Source organism: Quercus lobata, chromosome 2, assembly GCF_001633185.2.
Source record: "Quercus lobata isolate SW786 chromosome 2, ValleyOak3.0 Primary Assembly, whole genome shotgun sequence".
NCBI classification, from domain to species: Eukaryota; Viridiplantae; Streptophyta; class Magnoliopsida; order Fagales; family Fagaceae; genus Quercus; species Quercus lobata.
Window position 1 is genome coordinate 17,525,644 of NC_044905.1, and position 22,642 is coordinate 17,548,285.

Here is a 22,642-nt window from a genome sequence, read left to right on the forward strand (position 1 = left end):
ATGCCAGAAGGAAATGACAAAGTAAAGCAGATTGTCTTCATTATCTTGTTTGCTATAGGAAAAAAGGAAATAAAATAAAAGCACAAATGCCTTTTAATGTAACCATAGTTCAAAAGATTTCCTTTTTTTTTTTTTTTTTTGATAGATAACGAAAAATTTTATTAAAAAAGTAGTCATCCCGAGTACATTGGGGATGTACTGTGAGGGCAAAAATCAAGAAACAAAATTATAATGATCAAATAAAACAGGAATGGAAGAACAAGTAAAATACGATAAAGCCACACTCCAAGTAAGGAGAGTGTGACAGAAAAAAGATTTAATCTCTAGCAAGGACCATTCACATCCCTCAAAACATCTAGCATTCCTTTCACTCCAAATGCACCACATCAAACAATGTGGCACTAGTCTCCAAAGGCCTATATTGCAGTGACGCCCAAACTTACCTTGCCAAGATTCAAACACCTCAATTACCTTATGTGGCATAACCCAGTGAATTCCAAACAAACAAAACACTAAAGACCACAACTCAAAAGCTATGAGGTAATGAAGAGAAGCTACCCTTGGAGGAACCTTCGATTGCCACACCATTCTCCAAGGGAAAGAAGTAAGAGTAGGAGGGTAGAAAGAAAGATAGAATCCTCTAACCTCAAAACCTCTACTCCTAGCTGTTTTCCAACAAACTTTGTCAGGGCCAACCCCCCTCACAGTCAAAGAGTAGATAATGCCCATAAACCGATCAAAAGATTCTTGCTCCCAATCCTATGGTGGATGACGAAATCTAACATCCCAATGAATCCTCCCACCAGACCAACCCATCACCTCTGCCACCGAAGCATCTCTTGCCCTACTAAGACAGTAAAGTTTTGGAAAAGCCTCTTTGAGGGTACAATCCCCACACCACACATGCTTCCAAAATTTCATTGTAGTACCATCCCCCACCTCATACCGTAGGAGTTTAGAAAAGATCAACTAGCCACTTCTAATATACCTCCAAAGGCTAACACCATAAGCACTTGTCACCTTTTTTGTGCACCAACCACCCCAAACATTCCCACATTTCGCCTCTATAACCTTCCTCCATAAAGCATCTGTCTCTATACCATACCTCCATAACCACTTGCCTAACAAGGTAGAGTTAAAACTTCTCAAATGTCTTATACCTAGCAGAATATTATAAGGAGTTTATTTATTTATTTATTACTTAATTTTATACAAGTGTATAATTCTATCAAACAAGGGGAATGAGATTGTCCTCTTATTAGAACTGGCTTCTATTATGTGTCTCTCTTTTTTCTTTTTCTTTTTTAAGTTTATTATCCTTTGATCTACTTTTGCTGGTGCCTTGCATGTTTAAACTCATAAATTGCATGCAAATTTTGTTCATGAGGTTTCCCCCCCCCCCCCCCCTCTCTTTATTTTTATTTGTGGTCTTAATTCCTACGTGAACTTTAGGAGGTTAGATTTTTGTTTCTTTCAATATTAGTTTCTCATTCTTTTATTTTCGTTTTGGCTAAGTTTTTTAATTTTTTCATTCAGAAACATTTCTAATCATTTTTCAATTCTCTACAGAACCATGTGACCCAGATGTGGACCTTAATGTGATTTCACTAAAGTTTATAGATCCCACAACCTAACCCCCCCCCCCCCCCCACAACAGTGCGGAATAAAATGGTTGAGGCTTTTTTTTTATATAGGTAAGCAGAAAACTTTTATAAATGATGGAAAAAAGAGAAATACAAGAAGTTCATGATGATGAACAAGAAGGGTAATCAGGAAACTAAGTTAAGGGAGGACAAAAACTCAGAGAGAGAAGAACAATCAGTAAAACCCCAACAATGAGACCACTCCAAAAGACTACGATGGCATAAAAGCTTTTAACTCATCCAACGTCTTCTCTTTGTCCTCAAAGGATTGACGATTTTGTTCCAACCACACAATCCACATTAAGCACCCCGGAACCAAGTTCCAAATGTCCGAGTTATGCTTCCCATGCCACTAATACCAACAAGACAACAAACCTGCCACCGATCCTGGCATAACCCAAAGAATACCAAAGGCCTGAAGCATACAAGTCCAAAGGGAATGGGTCACAGGACAATAAAGAAGAAGGTGGTTAACCGACTCCCCATCATAGCAACACATACAACACCGATTAGCCAAAGGGCAACCCTTAAGTTTTAGATTATCCAAAGTGAGGGTCCGACCATGTGCAGCAATCCACAGAAAGAACGTCATGTGCTTAGGAATCTTTGGTTTCCAAACCCCCTTCCAAGGAAACAAAGAATTCAAAGCACCCCAGATCGCAAGGTAGTAAGACCGAGTGTCAAACTTACCATCCCCTTTAAGCTGCCAGTAAAGGGTATCTCTCCTAGTACCCTGAGGAATACGAGTTTGGATAAGCTGAAGTAGAGAATACAATGCAGCCAACTCTCAATCTTCAAAAGCTCTATAAAACATTAAATTCCACACTCTAACAATACCCCCTTCTGGAATCTACAAAACCTCAGAGAGACAAGCATCCTTGACCACTGAACACACATAGAGCTCAAGAAAGAGATCTTTTAGAGTGGATACGAGTGCCTTCATCCACTACAAAAGACAGATGCTTAGAAAAGCTCTCCCATCCTTCGTTAATGCTTCTCCATAAGCCACACCCATGAGACCTCCTGCAAACATTAGTACTCCACCCCCCTTGACCCTCGCCATATTTTGACGAGATAAGCCATAGATGGGTAACTTCATGACCATATCTCCACAGCCATTTCCCTAATAGAGCTTGATTAAACGGCATCACATTTCTTATCCCCAAACCACCCATCTCAATGGGTAAACACACCTTATCCCAAGCTACCAAAGGATATTTGAAGCACCTCTCAGAAGACCCCCAAAGGAAATTCCTCTGAATACTTTCCAATCTAGCCGCTACAGCTTTAGGAATAGTAAAAAGAGATAAAAAATATGTCGGGAGACTTGAGAGAGTACTCTTTAGTAACATGAGCCTACCATCCTTAGATAAATAGAGACGCTTCCACCCAAAAAGCTTCTTCTCCATTTTCTCCAAAATAGGATTCCAAATCGAGGCTGTCTTAAAAGAAGTTCCCAACGGCATCTCCAAATATTTCATAGACAAACTACCCACTCTTGAATCTTGGATTTTGAGAATGGATCAAAATAGGATTTTTATGCAGTTCCTTCACTTAGCACAATAGAATGAAGGGGAATTCATATAATTTCAAATCATGGTCTTATTGAAGAGAATGAACCAAAAAAGACCGCTCTGAATCTTGGCTCAGGTTGGGACTTTAGTTTGATATGAATGTGCATACTGTCATATTCAGGATTTATTCAAGACTTAATGTAGGAAATGCATTTGGAGTTTTATATGCCTGTATCTGCTTCACAATCTGTACCATTTAATGCCATCCTTAATTTTTTTTTTCCCTCCTCTCTTGGCATGGTGAGGGTGGAGAAGGAGATGCAGTCTGCCATCTTGTGGCTGTGGGAAACACGACCCATCCTCATTGATAGTGGGGTATGAAGATATGAGACTACTAATAGTTGTTCTGTGAATTTGTGTACTAGATGCAAGTTGGCGCTGGACGCATCACACTTGCAGAGATGGATGCATGTCTGGTGCATTTGCCAACTGGATATAAGCCAAGCCCTCTAATGTTCAACTAAAGGAGATTTTTGCTGGGTTTTTTCAGCTCACCTGAAGCATAATTTAAGATTCTACCTGGCATGAGATGGGTTATTGAGGATGAAGGTAACAAAAAGATCCAATCGAACTTTACACAAGATCTAGTCAAGTTAGTGACACAAGGTCTGGTCAAGTCAAGTCAAGTCAAAGTCATCATAATTTCATGTTCGAACATCATTATCAAATGTCTGCCTCCATTTTCAGGTATGCACGTTTCTCTGAATTTTTTAATGCTGTTTTTGTGTATTGCTTCTGTTTGGTTAAGAACAACCTGATACTTTTTAGATTAGGTGCTTATAACTTAGATTAAGTTGATTCTTTGGTCCTCTAATGATCTGAGACATATTATCACAATTTCCTTGGGCAGTTCTTTCACTGAGTCCAATGGAATGAAAGTGAATTTGTAGGATTTCATATCCCACTTTCTTATTGAAAGTAGGAACAAAAATACAATGCTCTGGGTAGGGATTTCAGTTTGAAGTGAATGTAACTCCTGTAATCAGCTTCTTGTCATATTCATAATCAATTCAGGACTTGATACAATAACCACTAAACCTTAGTCCTAAAAATGTTGGGTTAGCTATGGATCCTCAATAGACTAATCGGAGTTAGTATTCTTTTATGTCATTCTATCCTATTCAAAGTCATACTCCTTGTTACTTGCTAAATTGACATGTCATTTTATTTTTATAACTTTTACTAATGTTATTTTAGGTATTTCTCTATATTTTTTCATTCGTTTGACTTGAATCAACTAACTCTTCCTCACTAGTGCATTAATCACTCTCATCCAAAAGAGATGGCCTCTGTATGAGGATTCTCAGAGCAAAATATAAGGTAAAAGATGATTGGCTTGGGACAAAAGCAACTAGATATGCATCCTCCATTTGGAAAGCTATAGAGAAAGCAAGGGAAGTGGTTTGGAAGGGAGCATGTTTCATTATTGGAGACAGTGAATCGGTTGATGTATGATTGGACCTTTGGGTACCTTGGATTAAAGGTTTCATCCCCTCCCCAAAAGATGAGTCATATACTCAATCGGATATGAAGGTATCTCAACTTATTGACCATGAGCTACACACTCGGAGAACATCCATGGTCTTGGATATTTTCAACTCCATGTCGGCTCAAGCTATCCTCTCCATTCCCATCCCAGCTAGGCTGAGCCCAGACACGCTTATGTGGATTCCAAACTTAAAAGGTTTATTCTCGATAAAATCGGCTTATAAAGAGCTTCTGCCAAGCACCCCTTCCCGGGCTGCCACTGAAGTAAATTGGTCAAAACGCTGGAAGATTAGAGGTCCCGAAAGAATCAAAACGTTCCTCTACAGAGTTGCCGCCAATGCACTCCTCACAAGAGAAAATTTGATGAGCCGAATGGACATTCCTGAGCCATAGTGTGTTCTGTGTAACCAGGAGGTGGAATCTGCCTCTCATCTTTTCCTTAAATGCCCTGCTGCCAAGCCATTATGGTTCACAACATGCTGGGGATTCAAGTCAGATGAAGATCACTTAGCCCATCCCTGTGACATCATTAAGTTAATCCTGGAACCACCATCAACCTTCTGTCAAGTGCAAGATCTTTGGCTTGTATCACTTAAAATGGCGCTCACTATGGAGGAGATATGGTGTATTCGTAATGCTGTTATCCACCTAAGAGGTTCTGTTGACCTTCAGGCATACATTGGTAGAATCGAGGCAAAGTTTAAAGAATGTCCTATAGTGTTTTCTAAACCTTAAGCCCCTATTATGGTACAATGATCCGATGGTCCCCACCTCCTTTGGGATTTATCAAGCTCAATGTGGATGCGGCTATCGCTCAAAATAACTCAGCTTTAGCAGTTGTTGCTAGAAATGAACATGGAACTGTACTGAAGGCATGGTCCAAGATTCTGCCAAAGAGATCACCAATTGCAGCTGAAACTGAAGCTATTTTATGGGCTCTGCACCTAACCAGAGGTGAAAACTGGAAGGTTATCATTGTGGAAAGTGACTCAAAAATCAGTACTGATGCTATCCTGGACTACATGGGTTGCCCCCAATGGGCTATCTCCTCTCTAGTGTCTGGCATTTTGTTTTTGGCAAAATCTTTTGATTCATGTTTGTTTTTTTGGGTAAAAAGAAGTGGAAATGCTACTGCTAATGAAGCAGCAAAGTAGGCACTAGAGTCCTTTATTTCCTTTTGTTTGTGTTTGGACAATCTTCCAGCCAGAGTGGCTTCAGGTTGTAAGGAAGATGCCCAGGCTTTGTTACTTTCAGTTTGACTTTGAAATATATTGAAGTTTATCAAAAAAAAAAAATCATTTTGCACTTGAGAAAACCATCTTGAGTGACTCCATTTTTTCATCAATATGGACCATCCTTTTTTTAAGTGAACATTCTCTTTTCGAAGGCTATCTTTCATTGTATTTTCACTTATCCATATTAGTATTCTCAATTCAGTTACACTCATTTCATGAACATGGTGCTTCTTAACAGCTTAACATTCAATACCATAATGTATAATTGTCTCATAGCAGGCTTATAAATTTTTTTGGTTAACTTAATATGTAGTCTACTGTGCACTTCTCCATTTCATCAACCCCACTCTTATCCTATGATTCACATCTTCTTCAATCTCTCAATCTTTGTGAATTATTGATCCAAGATATTAAAAGCTCTTGCTTTTTGGTACATCTTAACAATAAAGTCTTACAAACCCTTCATCTTTGTTTTAGTCCTTAGATTCTAAAGTATATTTGTTTAGGTCCCATTTAACCTAGAGCGTTTAGATTCTAAAGCATCTTTTCAAATTTCTAACTTGATATTATTATTAACTACTTGTCTAGTTTCATTCACTAGAACTATATCATTTGCAAAAGGCATATGCAAGAGACTTGATCTTGAAAAGTTCTAGTCAACTTTTCCATCACTAGTACAAAGGTATATTGTCTTAATACTAATACTTGATGTAAATCTAGAGTGATATTTGATAAGAAACTCGCCTTTGATGCCTCAATATTTTTTTCACACTAGTTACAACTGACAACTTAAATTCGGTTGTTGTTGAAATGTATGGATGAAATGACTGAATTTGTAATGATGTTTGACAAATTGCGGGTGGATTAATGGTTATTCTTTCGTATTATTCACTGCATAAATTTTGATATCAAATATATGATAAAACAAGTTCATACTCAATTTTTGAATCTGAAATAGGTGGTTAGTAGTAGGCAGTTCTATTCTTAATTCTGGAGAGGTTGGAAAGCAGATGTCATCACACCAAGTTCTAACCTTTATACGGAAGATATGGTATTACTATAGAATGATCTAAACTAAACTCAAAACACATGCAAATGTTATAATCCGACTTTACAATGTTTTCAAATACGTTATCGTGCATCACACGGGTGAGTACATCCCCGTGGATCACACGGATTAGTGTCACATCATATGTGGGGTGTAGAGACGGAAGATGTTGACGAAGACGAAGACGAAGAGTTGCCCTCCTTAGTCTTTTGATCCAGCCAATTTCACTAAACCTGAGCTGGTTGAATAATAAGTAGAGAAGTGCGTGTAATTCACGTCTGACAGAAGTACATAGCCCTGCATTATTCATTTGATTGGCTCATCTCTCCTAGCTCCTGAAAGCATAATTTAAGTTTCAACATGCCACGACATAGGTTATCGAGAATAAAACTAACAAACATATAAAAGATCCGATCTAACATAATCCGTCTGGCAAATCAAGTCAAAGTCAAGCTTCATAGTTTCTCTTTGGAATATTTTCCAAGCAAGCTGGATTGTTTAGTTTGAACTGTTTTCTCCCATTGCTTTATTTTGATTTGATACCTTTTTTTTTTTTTTTTTTCCCTACTTTTTGAAAATGGACCTTTACAAATATTGTCTAAAAGAAAAGGTATAAAGGTTTAAATGCAATTATCTGTTTGTATACCTACTTCCAAGACACCCAAAATTGGATAATATTATTCAGTTTTTGCTGAAAATTAGTGTCACTTTTGCAGGGCGGGGCTAAAATCTCGCCCCATCCCTGTCCCACCACCTTTGCAGGACGGGAAAAACCCGTGCAAGGTGAAGCGGAGAGGAGTAAGCCAAGTGAGGCGAGCCAAAATTGTCATCTTGATTCACACACGCAACAACATAAAATTCCACAAAAACTATCAAAATGACAAGTGGTTAATGGTAAATTAAAAAGTAATATTAATTGTGAGACTAGATAGGAATCAATAAAAGCTTGACAACTCAATTATTGTAAAAAATTTTGCGAAAATTATTGTGTAACATTACTTCTCTCACACAATGGCGGATTCCACTGTGGAATTTCCACAAACATAAGATCCGTGAATTCCAAAAAAGTAAGATTCATCCCTATACAAGAAAGGAGTTATATATGCCCATTACACCATAGCTTCTCTTGTAATAGAAAAATTATTTTATGAGATAGTTTCATAAGACATTTTATTTTTATAACTAATAAGGGTTGCAGGTGCAAGGCACGTGCTACCCCTTGAGTGAGAAAATTTAAGATATAATTGTTTTTTGAAGTAGTATCAAACCATGTGTTTAAATTTAGAATAGTTATTTAACATATGACTATCTATTTAGTATGATAATTTCTTAGGAGAAAGTATTTGGTATCAAATAACATTATGTCAGCGGCATTAAAATCTAATAAGTGCGGGACATGTCAACAAAAAATAACTAACACACTAACAATTGAAAGACACGTGTTAGTGGGTAGTTATTTTTGTACATGTCTTTTGTTCATTAGATTTTGATACGGATGACGTGATATCATTTGATATAAAACACGTTTTCATTTCTTAGAACCTATTTACTAAAGACAGTACCCACTCACAAAAAAAAAAAAAAAAAAAAAAAAAAATCTACTAAGAATGATAACAAATGTCGTCATCTTCTAACAATAAATAATTAAGTTTTGATAAAATATTGTCATAATATTTTAATTTTCGCAATAAATAATGACATATGATACAATTGAAACTCTTCATCAAATTAAATACCTAAAACCATTTTATAATTTTACAATTTTACTATGACATATGGTGGGCTCTAGTATGATATTTTATAATTTCATTTTAGAGTAATGCTACATCCATAACATTTATACAACAAATCTTAGGTGGTAAATTGTTATTGGTTTTTAATTGGGACAACCACTTTAAACTACGCATTAAAATAAAATAACAAACAAAAAACCAACAAAAGAAAATTGTGCCTGAAACTGTGATTTTTTGCTCACCAAATTTGACTAAACCAAAAAAGAAGTCTAAGAACACAACAAAATGTCACAATATTTTCACAATACCTTTATTTTCAATCATGGTAAGTTTCAGTTTGATATATTATTATTTATTTTATAGAAATGCTATCTCTATAATATTTTCATAATAAATTTTTTTTTTTTTTTTGGAAATAATTACAATATGCTGCTAACCCCGCAACTCGAACTTTTTCCCCCCTAGACCCCCAAGCACTTTGTACGTGGGGAGGTGCCAATTCAGTTACAAGGCCTTTGGCTCATAACAAATTCTAAATGGCAAGTTGTTACTAATTTTAAAATGGACCCACGACTAATATCAATTTTTTATCCATCAATAGTAGCTTACCTATGATTTGTTGTGAAATTAATGTAAAAAAAGTTGTGGACTTAGCATTTTTTTTATTTGATTTATAAGAAATTGAGATCTCAACAATTGTGAAAATATTGTGATAACAACAAGCGTGACAACATATTCACAAAACATTTATTTTCAATTGTGGTTGGTCACAGTCTCATATTTTATTATTTTATTTTGACCTATAAGAAATTGACATCTCAATAATTGTGAAATTTGTTGTGTTAGTATAACAATATATATGCCAGCTCATATAAATTTTTAAAAAAAAACCACAAATTGATGACTGAAAAAATAAATAAATAAAAAGCCAACAAAGTGATGAACAGTACATATTGAACAAACCAAAAAGTACTGTAACTTTTACACATTCACACAACAAGTATAAAAACAATTTCAAAAACATTTATTTTCAGTTGTGATTGGTTACAGTCTCATATTTTATTATTTTATTTCAACCTATAAGAAATTGACACCTCAATAATTATGAAATTTGTTGTGTTAGTATTACAATATATATGCCAGTTCATATAAATATTTAAAAGAAAAAGAAAAAAAAAAAAAAAAAAAACCAATGAGGTGATGAACAGTACATATTAAACAAACCAGAATGTTCTATAGTTTTTACACATTTACACCACAAGTGTTACAACATTTTCAGAAAAAGAAAAAAAAAATTTCAGTTGTGGTTAGTCATAGTCTCATATTTTATTATTTTATTTCAACCTATAAGAAATTGACATCTCAATAATTGTGTAATTATTGTGAAATTTGTTGTCAGTATAATAATATATTTGCCAACTCATATAAATATTTAAAAGAAAACAAAAAAGCACAAACCGATGACTAAAAAAAAATTGTTGTGTCAGTATAACAATATATATATATATATGCCAGTTCATATAATTTTTTTTTTTTTTAAAAGAGCACAAACCGATGACTAAAAAATAAAAAAATATATATAAAAAAAAAAAAAACCAATGAAGTGATGAACAGTACATATTGAACAAATCAAAAAGTATTGTAGCTTTTACACACTCACACAACAAGTGTTACAACATTTTCATAAAACATGTATTTTCTGTTATGGTGGGTCACAATCTCATATTTTATTATTTTATTTCGACCTATAAGAAATTAACACCTCAATAATTGTGAAAATATTACAAAATTTGTTGTATTAGTATAACAATATATATGCCATTTCCAACTCAAATAAATATTTAAAAAAAATAATAAAAAAGAAAAAAAAGAAAAGGTAGGCACTGTAGTTACAATGCCAATTGAACAAACCAAGAGGCATTGTAACTACTGTGCATTTGCGCATTCGTGCTTTTTATATATAGATATGTGTGATTTTATATGTTGTAAGAAAGAGATTTCATAAAACTGTCCGATAAGATAATTTTTTCTCATAAGACGTGGGTCCATGTGGCATCTATGAGTAAGACGACCAACCGTGTGAGATGGGGGAAGGACTACCGAGAAGACTAATTGAGTCTAGTGGGGACGGTTTTGCGTCATACAGTTTGCATTTTTCATAAGTGAGATTTGACTAGATATTCCAGCAACACTGCACATTGACTAGAAATGTGTTAATCAATAGAGCATACCAACCGTTTCTAGTGCCTCAATGTGTTCGACTACGTTTCGATTCATTACGTGTTGGGAGGGCCATTTTTTTGTCATTCGTTGGTAGTGGTAGTGGAGGAAGAAAAAGTGGGAGATGGGCGTACAGAAGAGTAGAAAAATGAAGATTCATAGATAGGGATTAGGGAACATAGAAAAAAAAAATGTGTAGTACGAATAGAAAAGTGAGCCAAAAGAAGATATTTTTGTTTTTTTAATGGTAGGCATTCGGTAAAAATTCTAGAGAATATGAAAGTGGGAAAATATTAAACGAAATAGGGTTAATTACCACACAAAAAAAAAAAAAAAAAAAAACCTGCGAGGAACTACTTTTCACCTCAGAGTTCAAACTATAAAAACTTGCAATCACCACCTCGGTTGTAACAAGCTTTGCAAATTTCATTTCATTGCCGGATTGACTGTTAAAATTAACGGTCACATGACCATAAAAATTTGAATTCTTCGTTTGGCCTTTACTTTTAGTTATTTTACTAAAATTTTATAATCATGTGACAAGTACATTCTTGTTAATATTGACGGTCAATTACGCTACATGGGGTGAAAGTTGTAAAGTTTGCTACAATTAGGACAATGAATGTAAGACTTATTGTTTTGGATGCAAAGTGCGAGTACCTTATACTTTAGGATGATTTTTTACATTTAAATCATGGAAATATCTTTCTCTGAAAAAAAAAATCATAAAAATATCTATTTTCATTTTTTTTTTTTTTTGGAGTTTATTTCATTTTTGGTAAAGAAGAAGGATGGAGGAGAAAGTTATTTAATAGAGTAAATATATTTTTTATTATCTACTTTTTAAATGCTTCAAAATACCCTCCCTTCTTACTCAAAATATATTAAAAAATTTCCAATAATATGATCAAATAAGGGAATAATAAATTTTAAACACCTAAATTTTAGGTCAAATTTGTACTTGAGTAAAACACAATTCAAACTAAACTCTCATTAGAATAATTATTTATAATAGTAATTTCAAAAATCTCATATTCCCCCCCCCCCCCTCACTTTTTGCTTTTAGCTTTTCCAATAGAAAAGTATAAGTACTTTTAAGTTTTTTATTTTTATTTTTAAGATTACTTGTATTTTGGAATATTTCAATGGATGATAAATGTGGCAAACGTTGTCATGGTGACGATATCAAACAGAAAGTGGAGGATGTATGTTGACTTCATTGACCTCAACCATGCACGCCCAAAAGGCAACTTCCCCCTGCTGAGGATCGACCAATTAGTTGATTCAACAGCAAGACATGAACTACTAACATTTATGGATGCTTTTTTAGGGTATAACCAGATTCGCATAAGCAAAGAAAACTAAGAGAAAACAACATTCGTCACAAGCCAAGGGCTCTACTGCTATAAGGTGATACCTTTTAGGCTGGAGAATGCCAAGGCCACATATCAAAGGTTGGTGAACTAGATGTTCAACAAACAAATCAAGCGAAACGTAGAAGTTTATATTGATGACATGCTTGTCAAGAGCAAGACAACTAAGGAACATCTGGACGATCTAAAAGAAACCTTTAACACACTTTGAAAGTACAAGATGAAGCACAATCCAACAAAATGCATCTTTGGGGTATCATCTGGAAAGTTCCTTAGTTTCATGGTTTAACAACGAGGAATTGAGGCCTTAAGAAAGTGAAGGCTATCCTGGAAATGACTTCGCCTAAAACTATGAAGGAAGTTCAGAGACTAATGGGACAGGTCCCGGCTTTGTACATGTCTGTGTCGAACGCTACAAACAAGTGCTTGCCATTCGTCAAAACACTCAAACAAGCATTCGAGTGGACTAAGGAATGAGAAATTGCCTTCAAGAATTTAAAGGAATACTTGTCAAAGCCACCATTCCTAAGCCCGTCTGTAAAAGGAAAGGACCTTTATCTGTATCTAGCAATTTCCCAGATAGTAGTAAGCTTGGCCATGATCAAAGAAGAAAACAAGGTACAAAGACCAGTATACTACACAAGCCAAGCCTTCCAAGATGCAAAAGCAAAGTATCCTAGTCTAGAAAAAGTCTCATTTGCATTTATTGTGGCTTCAAGAAAGCTTTGTCCTTATTTCCAAGCATAGCCAATCATTGTAATGACAAATCGACCCATCAAGAAGGCCATGAGAAAACTAAACGCAGCTAGGCGATTCATACAGTGGGTTGTCGAGCTCAATCAGTTTGACGTCGAATACAGACCTCAATTAGCAATCAAAGCCCAGGTATTAGCAAACATTATTGCTGAATTCACTTTTTAAGGTGATGATTAAACACAGCTCTAGTCGATTCATGCCGATGGGTCATCCATCAAAGAACTAGGAGGCATGGGAGTCATCATGATATCTCCTGATAAGGATGTCCTCTAATATGGAGTACAGCCTCAGTTCCTAACAACAAATAACGAAGCAGAGTATGAAGCAATACTCACTAGCTAAAGCCCTAGGCGTAAAAAACTTAGTGATAAAAAGCGATTCCAAGCTGATCATTGGACAAGTGACTATAAGTGTGAATCAAAAGAGGAAGTAGAAGTACCAAAGACTAGCCATCTAGATGGCCAATCATTTTGATGAGGTCAAGTTCATTCAAGTGCCAAGGGAAGAGAATTCAGAAGCAGACGAGGTTGCATGGATAGCTTCGTCCATACAAACAACATAGGATGAAGGCTTGATGATGGAGATACAAAAAAAGTTGAGCATTGAAGATATTCAAATTCTACCAGTTGAGTTCAATAGCACTTGGATGTCTCCAATTCTCTCATACATTCAAGAAGGGAAGTTGCCAGAGAAAATAGACAAAGCTAGAAGAACCAGAGTTCGATAAGCAAGATTCACCATCCTCAACGGCCATTTGTACAAACGAGGATATGCACTACCATACCTTAAGTGCTTGAACCCACAAGAAACAAATTATGCACTCAAGGAAGTACATTAAGGGATATGTGGAAACCACTCAGGTCCAAGGTCATTAGTAAATAAGGTCATCAAGGTTGGGTATTTCGAGCCAACAATGCAAAAGGATGCACACTCCCTAGTCTAGAAATGTGACAAGTGCTAGCGTTTTGGAAATGTTCAGAGAGTTCCAGTAGAGAACATGTTGAGTATTTCCTCATCTTGGCCATTCACAAAATGGGGAATTGACATCGTTGGACCACTAATACAAGGTAAAAAGGCAAGCTTAATTTTTACTTGTTGCAATTGATTATTTTGCCAGGTGGGTCGAGGTGGAATCCCTTGCAAGAATCACGAAGGAAAAAATCCAGAGCTTCATCTAGAGAAACATCATTTATAGGTTCGGCATTCCAAGGATCATCATCTCAGATAACAGATGACAATTTGATAATTTCAAATTCAAAGATTTCTGTCACGAGTTAGGAATCAAGAATCATTTTTCCTCCAAAACACCCACAAGCCAATGGACAAACGGAGGTAACAAATTGGACATTACTGAAGATCATCAATGTTTAACTTGAGGGGGTAAAGAGGGCATGGCCAGAAGAACTACCTGGTGTGTTATGGGCATATCAAACAACAGCAAGACCTCACACAGGAGAAACTCCCTTCAAACTAGTTTTTGGTTCAAAAGCAGTTATCCCAATGGAAGTTAACCTATCCAGCCTCAGAAGAGAACCCTTCAACGAGGAGGCTAATGAAGAAAGCTGCAGATTAGACCTCAATTTTCTAGACAAGGTTAGAGAAGAAGCTTTGCAAATAAAGACAAAGTACAACCAAAAGTTGACTAAGTATCATAACCAAAGGGTCAAGCTCAGAAGGTTCAATCCTAGGGACTTAGTACTATGCAAAATAGAAGTCACGAAAGTTCCAACACAAGGAAAATTGAGCCCAACCTGGGAAGGCTCCTACAAGATTGTCAAGTATTCCAGAAGAGGCTCTTATTACATCGAGTTACTTGACGGGAAACAGTTACCTCATCCATGGAATGTAAAACACCTCAAGAGGTACTATTATTAGTTAAGCAATGTTTTTAGTTTTCTTTTACAAAACTGTTTTGTAAACAGGAATGAATATGAGGACAAGTTTCCTTACATGAATAAATGTCTTTATCTTGGAAGATCTAAAAGTCCTGTATCAAGTTCATTTACTATACAAAAGGCAAGTTTCCAAGCAGAAGGTTCATCACCAAAATCCAATGAGTAAAACTATGTAGACGGTAAAAATCCTTAACAAGAATAGAATCGTCACATAAGGTTAAATCTGCATGAGTAAAATCACATTGACGATTAAATTCTCAAAATGAAAGTAGTCATGTGATTAAATTCATAAGATTAAAACCAACGAGTAAAATCAGACCGACTATTATATTCCTAAAATGAGAATAAAAGTCTAATGATTAAATTCACAAGGTTAAAACCAACGAGTAAAATTATATTGACAACCAAATTCTCAAAACGAGAGTAAGTCATATGATAAAATTCACAAGGTTAAAACCAACGAATAAAATCATATTGACAACCAAATTCTCAAAGTGAGAGTAAGTTATATGATTAAATTCACAAGTTTTAAAAAAAATATTATGTGGTTAAATTCATGAAGTACAACCATTTTAACAAAGTACTATGTTTAAATTCATGAAGTGTAAAACCGACGAGGGCAACCATATTGACGAAGCAAAATTCTTATGAAGTAGCGAAATATTCTAAGTATCAAAGAAGCACCAAGATTAGCAAGAAGCATATGAAGGTTTTAAAATACTTCAGTTGTTCACAAAATAAAGAACACAAATATTGTCTTCTCGAAATATACTCGTCAAAACATGGGTGAGAACTCGCCCAAAAACTAGGGCAAATCAAAACAAAAATAAAAATGAAGTTTAAACAGGGGGATTAACTGGCGCATCTTCCTGGCCTTCTCCTTCATCTCCTCCTTCCATTCCAGCTTGCTTATTGGCTCAGGCCTGTTTAGCAACTTCATCAGCCATTATCTCCTTATTAATGGCCTCAAATTCAATATTAGAGTAGTCGAACTCAGTGTGATGCTTCATTATCCATTGTCGGAGAAGCTCAAAGCCGTTAAAGTATTCATCAAAATTGGTAATTAAGTGAGTCTTTTGACAACAAAAATTCAACCACAGCCTTCTCATGTTCAGAGTTAAGCTTCAACATGGCAGACTAAATCTCCTATTCCTTCTGAATGACGAGCATCTTTTCTATCCTTAGCTCGTCAGAGACTTCCTTCAAATTGGTCTTAGCATCGTTAGCTTCTCCCATTGCTTCTATCAGGTCCTTCCTTAGCTTTGAGCTCTCGGCCTTTGTAGCTTCAGCCCAAGAATTGGCCATCACCAATTTCTCTTCTGTCGTGAGGTAATCAGTCATCATACGCAATGATTCTCCAAGAACCTATAGGAAACAAGTAAATATGTTTAAAATAATAAAATAAAGAGAATAGTGTTAATAGAAAAGAAGACCCCACCTGCACGAGTTTGTGAATATGACGACTAACAGGCTCATGAGAAGGCACTAAAGACAAGGCCTTAAGCTCGTCCTCAGAGATGATATTGTGCATCCATCCAAGGGCCGTCACAGGATCAGTCCAAACACTCTCACATTTCTTCTTCTTCCCTTTCCAAGTCCGAGGAGGAGAAGGAAACTCTTCAATCGACATAGTAGGAGAAAAGGGCAAAGGGGTATGGATGGGGTTGGAAATGATGATCCTAGAAATGCCCCCAGTTTTTTGCTTTTTCAAAGGCAAAGCTATCTTTGACAAAGGCTCATTCTTTTTCCCTTTAGCTCAAACATATTTATCCTAACTAAAGCTAGTAGCCATCTCTATAAAACAAAGTAAGAAAACCACGAAGATATTGACTAAGGTAAAAAATTGACAAGGTAAAAGCACAAAATCCAAACGCTTACTTCTCTCTTCCCTATGAATTAACCGACTAATGTAAGCCAAAGTTTCAGGCCCCAAGAAGTGATCGTACAAAGATCATGGGTCAAAATCCTCGATACCAAGAGCAAAATCCAAAGCAGCTTAGACTCGTCCTTGATATCTACTCTTCAAGCTTGGACAAGTAGAAGCTACAAAAAGAAAAGGTAAGAATAAAGAATATATATATGTATATATATATATATGTGTGTGTGTGTACGACATAAAAACCATAAGAAGGGATGCACGCACCAAGTGTGGGAACCTCCCACTTACGCAGCAATATGGGCACCTCGCCCCAAACTGCATTAGAAGTGGTTTCTTAATCTTTTCCATAGACAAAGAAGTACCTCGACTTCCAGTCACGAAAGGAAGAAGGGTAACCACAGACAACTCTAGATTTCCTATCCCACAAATGAAACTCAAAATATCCATAGTGGTCAAGGGTTTTAGATGATAAAGGAATAAGAACTTGTTCAATTTTATCATGCTTTCTTCATGGACAGATGTCTAGATCAACCTATAACTCACAACTATCCACCAAGCATTTGGGACAAGCTGACCAGGAGCAATTTTTAAATGACCAAGCAATTCGTGAATAAAGGGATGGATGGGGAATTGAAGGCCACACAAAAAAGTGACTTCATAGAAACAAACCTGACCATGTGGACACAACGGAAGAGTCAGAGTCGCCACCTAGTTATATGGTCTAGGAACCATGAATATAGCGTCTTTTCGAGGAAGGACCTTTAATCTTACTACTAGAGTTTGGGTTCAGAGTTTAGGTATACTCTTGGGAAGGTGCTAGGCACCCAAGATCGGCCAACCCTAAGGTTGGCCTCCCATCGTTGTGTCTTATATCTTAACCTTATTAAAAACTATCTAAACACTTGTATTCTAGACATGCACACACACTAACATGCATCTAACAAACAACATGGCATCTTTCATCCCAAACAAAACATACTTATCTACCTATCCAAACAAAAGAGAGTCAAACACACAAAAGAAAACCCTAGCATCCATCTAACACAAAACCCTAGCATGCATCTAAACAAGGCAGTAGCCCCAAACATGGTAGCAAATATATCATCATATAAAACATATCAAAACAAAAAGAAACATTAACATATTAGAAACACAGCACCTATGGCATCTAAGAAGGCTCAACATAAATGCATGATCATTGTTAATGTATGACTTACCCTTCACTCACCTCTCAGCAACACAGCACCTATGGCATCAATGCATGAGCATGTAAATGAATGGCATGTCATCAAAACAAGGAAAAAACTAAACAAACCCTAATTCTAACATATGGTAACAAACAAGCATGTTAACAAGGTGAGAAATTATTTTATGAGGCTTAAAACATATGAAAAGGAGGATATGCAGACAAACATATGAAGATAGAAACAAAAAAAGAAAAAACAAAACAAAACAAAATTTAGGGTTTTCTAGGTAACGGCATCATGCGAAGTAACTCTTCCACCAGTGTTAGGTCATCCCTCCAAGAGATTCCACAAGAGAATGAAATTCTCAATTCAGATATGGAACAACTATTCCAACCAAAACCCCTAGTTAAGCCCTATCGAGACCACGAACTCATGGTCATCAAGAAAGACTTCACCCCTGACCTAGTAGCACTAGGAAAGGAATTTGATTCTGAAAGAAATAGAACCTAGGATTCAGGAATCTAAGGTTGACTTAGAAAAGATCTACAATAGGTTTACCAAATCCAAGAAGGAAGTTACAGTCAACGACCTTCAACATGAAATCAAGGAAACTAACTCTGAGGTTAGAACCCTTAAGTAAGAGCTAACCATTCTTAGGGTTGATCACAATTTCCTTGATCAAAGATTAAAGCATTTGGAAAATACTTCTCATCAAGGCAATGAGGAAGGTCCCTCATTTTAGAACCCTTCTGATGATGAAGATGAGTCACTTAACCTTACAGCTGATTTGGAATTAGGACAAACTAGTCAGAAGTTTCTAGAAACCATCAGTAGGATTAACTTCCAGAAATGGCATGCCAAGATTAGGATTGTCATTAGCAAAGATTTTGAATTTGAGGTCATAGCCCTAATAGATTCAAGTGCCGATCTCAACTGCATTCAAGAAGGAATCATTCCCTCTAAGTACTTCAAAAAGACTAGGGAAAGATTAACTTCCGCAAGTGGCGGAAAAATGTAAATTGAATACAAGATCCCCAAAGCCCATGTGTGTCAGGACAACACATGCTTTAAACCCACATTTGTCCTAGTCAAGAATATGATAGGTAAGGTCATCTTAGGAAACCCTTTCATGTATCTGTTGTATCCTTTCATCACGGATAGTGAAGGAATCACTACCCATCCCTTTGGCCAGCCAGTCAAGTTTAAGTTTCTTAGGAGCCCAGAACCTAGAGAAATCAGTAGCCTCCAGGATCTATCTATCTCCAAGACCCTAAACCTGATTAGTGCTAAAATTCAGCATCTTAAGCACCTTAAGGATGATCTATGATATAGAAAAGTTGAGGAATAACTAACTTGTAAAGACATCCGAGCAGAGATCAGAAAGTTTGAGGAAAAACTTAAGTAGGAAGTCTACTCTGATCTACCCATAGCCTTTTGGCATAGAAAGAGGCACGAGGTAGCCCTCCCTTATGTCAAATATTTCCATGAAAAAGACATCCCTACCAAGGCTAGGCCAATCCAAATGAGCCAGGAACTCATGGATTTCTGCAAAGCCAAAATAGAGGATCTCCTTAAGAAAGGTATCATCAGGAAGTCTCGATCACCATGGTCTTGTCCAACCTTCTATGTTCAAAAAAATGTTGAGATTGAGAGAGGTGTCCCTAGATTAGTCATCAACTACAAGCTCCTTAACAAAGTCTTAGAATGGGTAAGGTACCCAATTCCCAACCAGAAAGACTTAGTCAATAGGCTTAGTAGAGCAGTGGTTTTCAGTAAGTTTGACATGAAGAGTGGTTTTTGGCAGATACAAATCAGATAGTCTTATAGGTACAAAACAACCTTTACCACACCCTTTGGACATTATGAATGGAACGTAATGCCCTTTGGCCTAAAAAATGCACCTTCTGAATTCCAAAATATCATGCATGAGATTTTCAATCCATTCTCCAGTCATGCCATTGTTTACATTGATGATGTGCTCACTTTTCAAAATCCCTAGATCAACATTGGAAGCACCTACGAGCATTTCTCTGGACAGTTGGTCTTGTTGTTTCCGCCCCCAAAATCAAACTTTTCCAAACTCGTGTTAGGTTCTTAGGTTTTGATATCCATCATGGAGTCATCAAACCCATAAACAGAGCTATCCAATTTGCTAATAAGTTTCCAGATCAAATCCTAGATAAAACCCAACTTTAGAGATTTCTAGGATCTCTCAATTACATTTCAGATTTCTATCAAAATCTCAGGCAATAATGCAAACCCCTTTTTGATAGACTTTGAAACAACCTGCCTCCTTAGACCCCAGTTCATACTTCAGTCATCCAAGAAATCAAAAAATACGTCAAGACACTCCCTTGTTTAGGAATTCCCTCAATCAATTCCTTCAAGATTGTCCAGACAGATGCCTTTAACATAGGTTATGGTGGCATTCTCCTCCAGCGTGTTAGTCATAATTCTATTGAACAGAAAGTCTGTTTCCATTCAGGAATTTGGACTCCCACTCAGATTAATTATAGTAATATTAAAAAAGAGATTTTATCTATAGTACTATGCATTGAATTAAAAGTTTTTAATAAGAATTGATTGTAAATCTACAAAACATGTTTTAGAAAAAGATGTCTAAAACATTGCATCAAAACAAATTTTTGCACGATGGCAAGCCATCCTTTCAGTTTTTGACTTTGATATAGAATTCATAGAAGGAACCCAAAACAGTATCCCTAATTTCCTTACCCGTGAATTTTTGCAAAGTCCAAACCAAAATGTCCGAGAAGAGACCCATACCACCCCAACCCCCAAAGTTGCCTAAACAACGATCCCCTAGTGGTACCAGTCAGGCAAAGAACCCTGACCAATTAGTACCAGTTTCCCCTTCGACCATAGCCAATCGTTATTTGGTTTCCACAGTCCCAAAACCAAACTACAAAAGGCCATCCCATGATCGACCCAGTTACAGTTCAACCTTAGCCACCCCATCACCTAGGGCAATCACCCCATACATTGTAGAAGAACCTTTTGGCCCCATACAGACCCAAAAGCCTTCTTTCTACCCATCTAGAAAAGGAAGGTCTTCTTATGTTAAGAAACCCTTCCTCTAGCTCGTCTCTTATATTGAACCTCATTTAGTTCATATTAAGGACCCATTGGCTCTGGCCATGGAAGTTTTGCCCCCAAAATGGCATTTTTCCCCAAGGCACCCAGAGAAAAGCATCAAGTTCTATGAGAGCATCCTCATCCAGGAAAAGTCTGCTCAAATAGAAAACATCATGAACAAAGAGGACCCCTCAGTAGTCTTCTACCACAAGTTCATCATCACAAGTTTTGTCAACTGCAAAGAATAAGGAAGGCACCCCTCATTGCTTAAGACACTCAAGGGTCTCAAGTCTCTCACAGGTTCAGAACTCTATTATAGTTATTATGACTATATGGACGCCTTTGAGAAAGTCCTCTTCTACCAAAACAAGAACTCTGACCATTCATGGTTCTTAATGTTTAACAAAAAGTTGTCAGTTAATTGGTCCTTAACCGTCTTTGTTCTGATTGGAGGGGTAACTTCTTGTCAAAGGTTCTACTAGATCAAGCTTTCAGCAAACAAGGGAGGTTCTACTGGATCAAGGTTATTTGGTATCAAAGCCAAGTTGGCCGATAATAGTTGTAAGTTACATTTTGTTTTTAATCAAGTTGGCAGGTTATACCGCCATAGTTATTAAAGATTTTCAACATCAACATATCATTAATTTCAGTCAGTTAATTATGTTGAATTCCCCCATTCCCTATATTTTTTTTTTTACATCTATTTTATGATAACTCTTCCATTACCATTCATCTATTTCTTCATTTGTTATCTTTTCTCCATCATTGTTTATTGGTTTAGTGATTTCACTAACAGTTTCAGGTGTTAGGAGTCTTCTTCTCCATCATCTATTTATCATTATGTGTTATCTGTTTATGTTAACTAGTTATCTTCTTTTTTAGTTTCTGTGTTTAGCCCTAAAGTTTGTCATAGATGTGTATTGTTAAGACAAGTAAGTCCAAATCAGTGCTGTTGTACAACCTAGTTAGACCCGGTGTCCTAAGCCGAGTGGTCGTTTAGCTGGTGTGAGGCGTGTAGGCTTAAAAGTTAGGACTGTGGTAGCAGGAGGTTGTAGTTTGCACGAGAAGGTGACCGTCTTTGTGTGTACACCCTATTTCAGATCTAAGGTTAGATGTAGTAAATTGAGGATAAAGGTGATTAGGTTTTAATTATTTAATCTAAGCTTTTAATCCAGAACAATGAATAGGTTGTTTAGAAGTAACTCTTCCACCAGTGTTAGGTCATCCATCCTAGAGATTCCACAGGAGAATGAAATTCTCAATTCAAAATCTTATGAGTTATCAGATGTAGATCTAAAGTTAGGAGATTGGAATATTCCTAAGATACCCACCCATCAAATCTATAAATCTTCATGGTCCTTGAAAAAGGCTTTCAAGACAGATTAGCATGTTAGAACCATAGAGCAAGTTTACAGCATCAATAAGGAGTATGAAACATGCTACTTGTTACCCTCTTCTGCCCTGTTAGCGCACAGGAAAGGACACAATTACCTTTACATAGGTTTAGTCCAGGTTGGA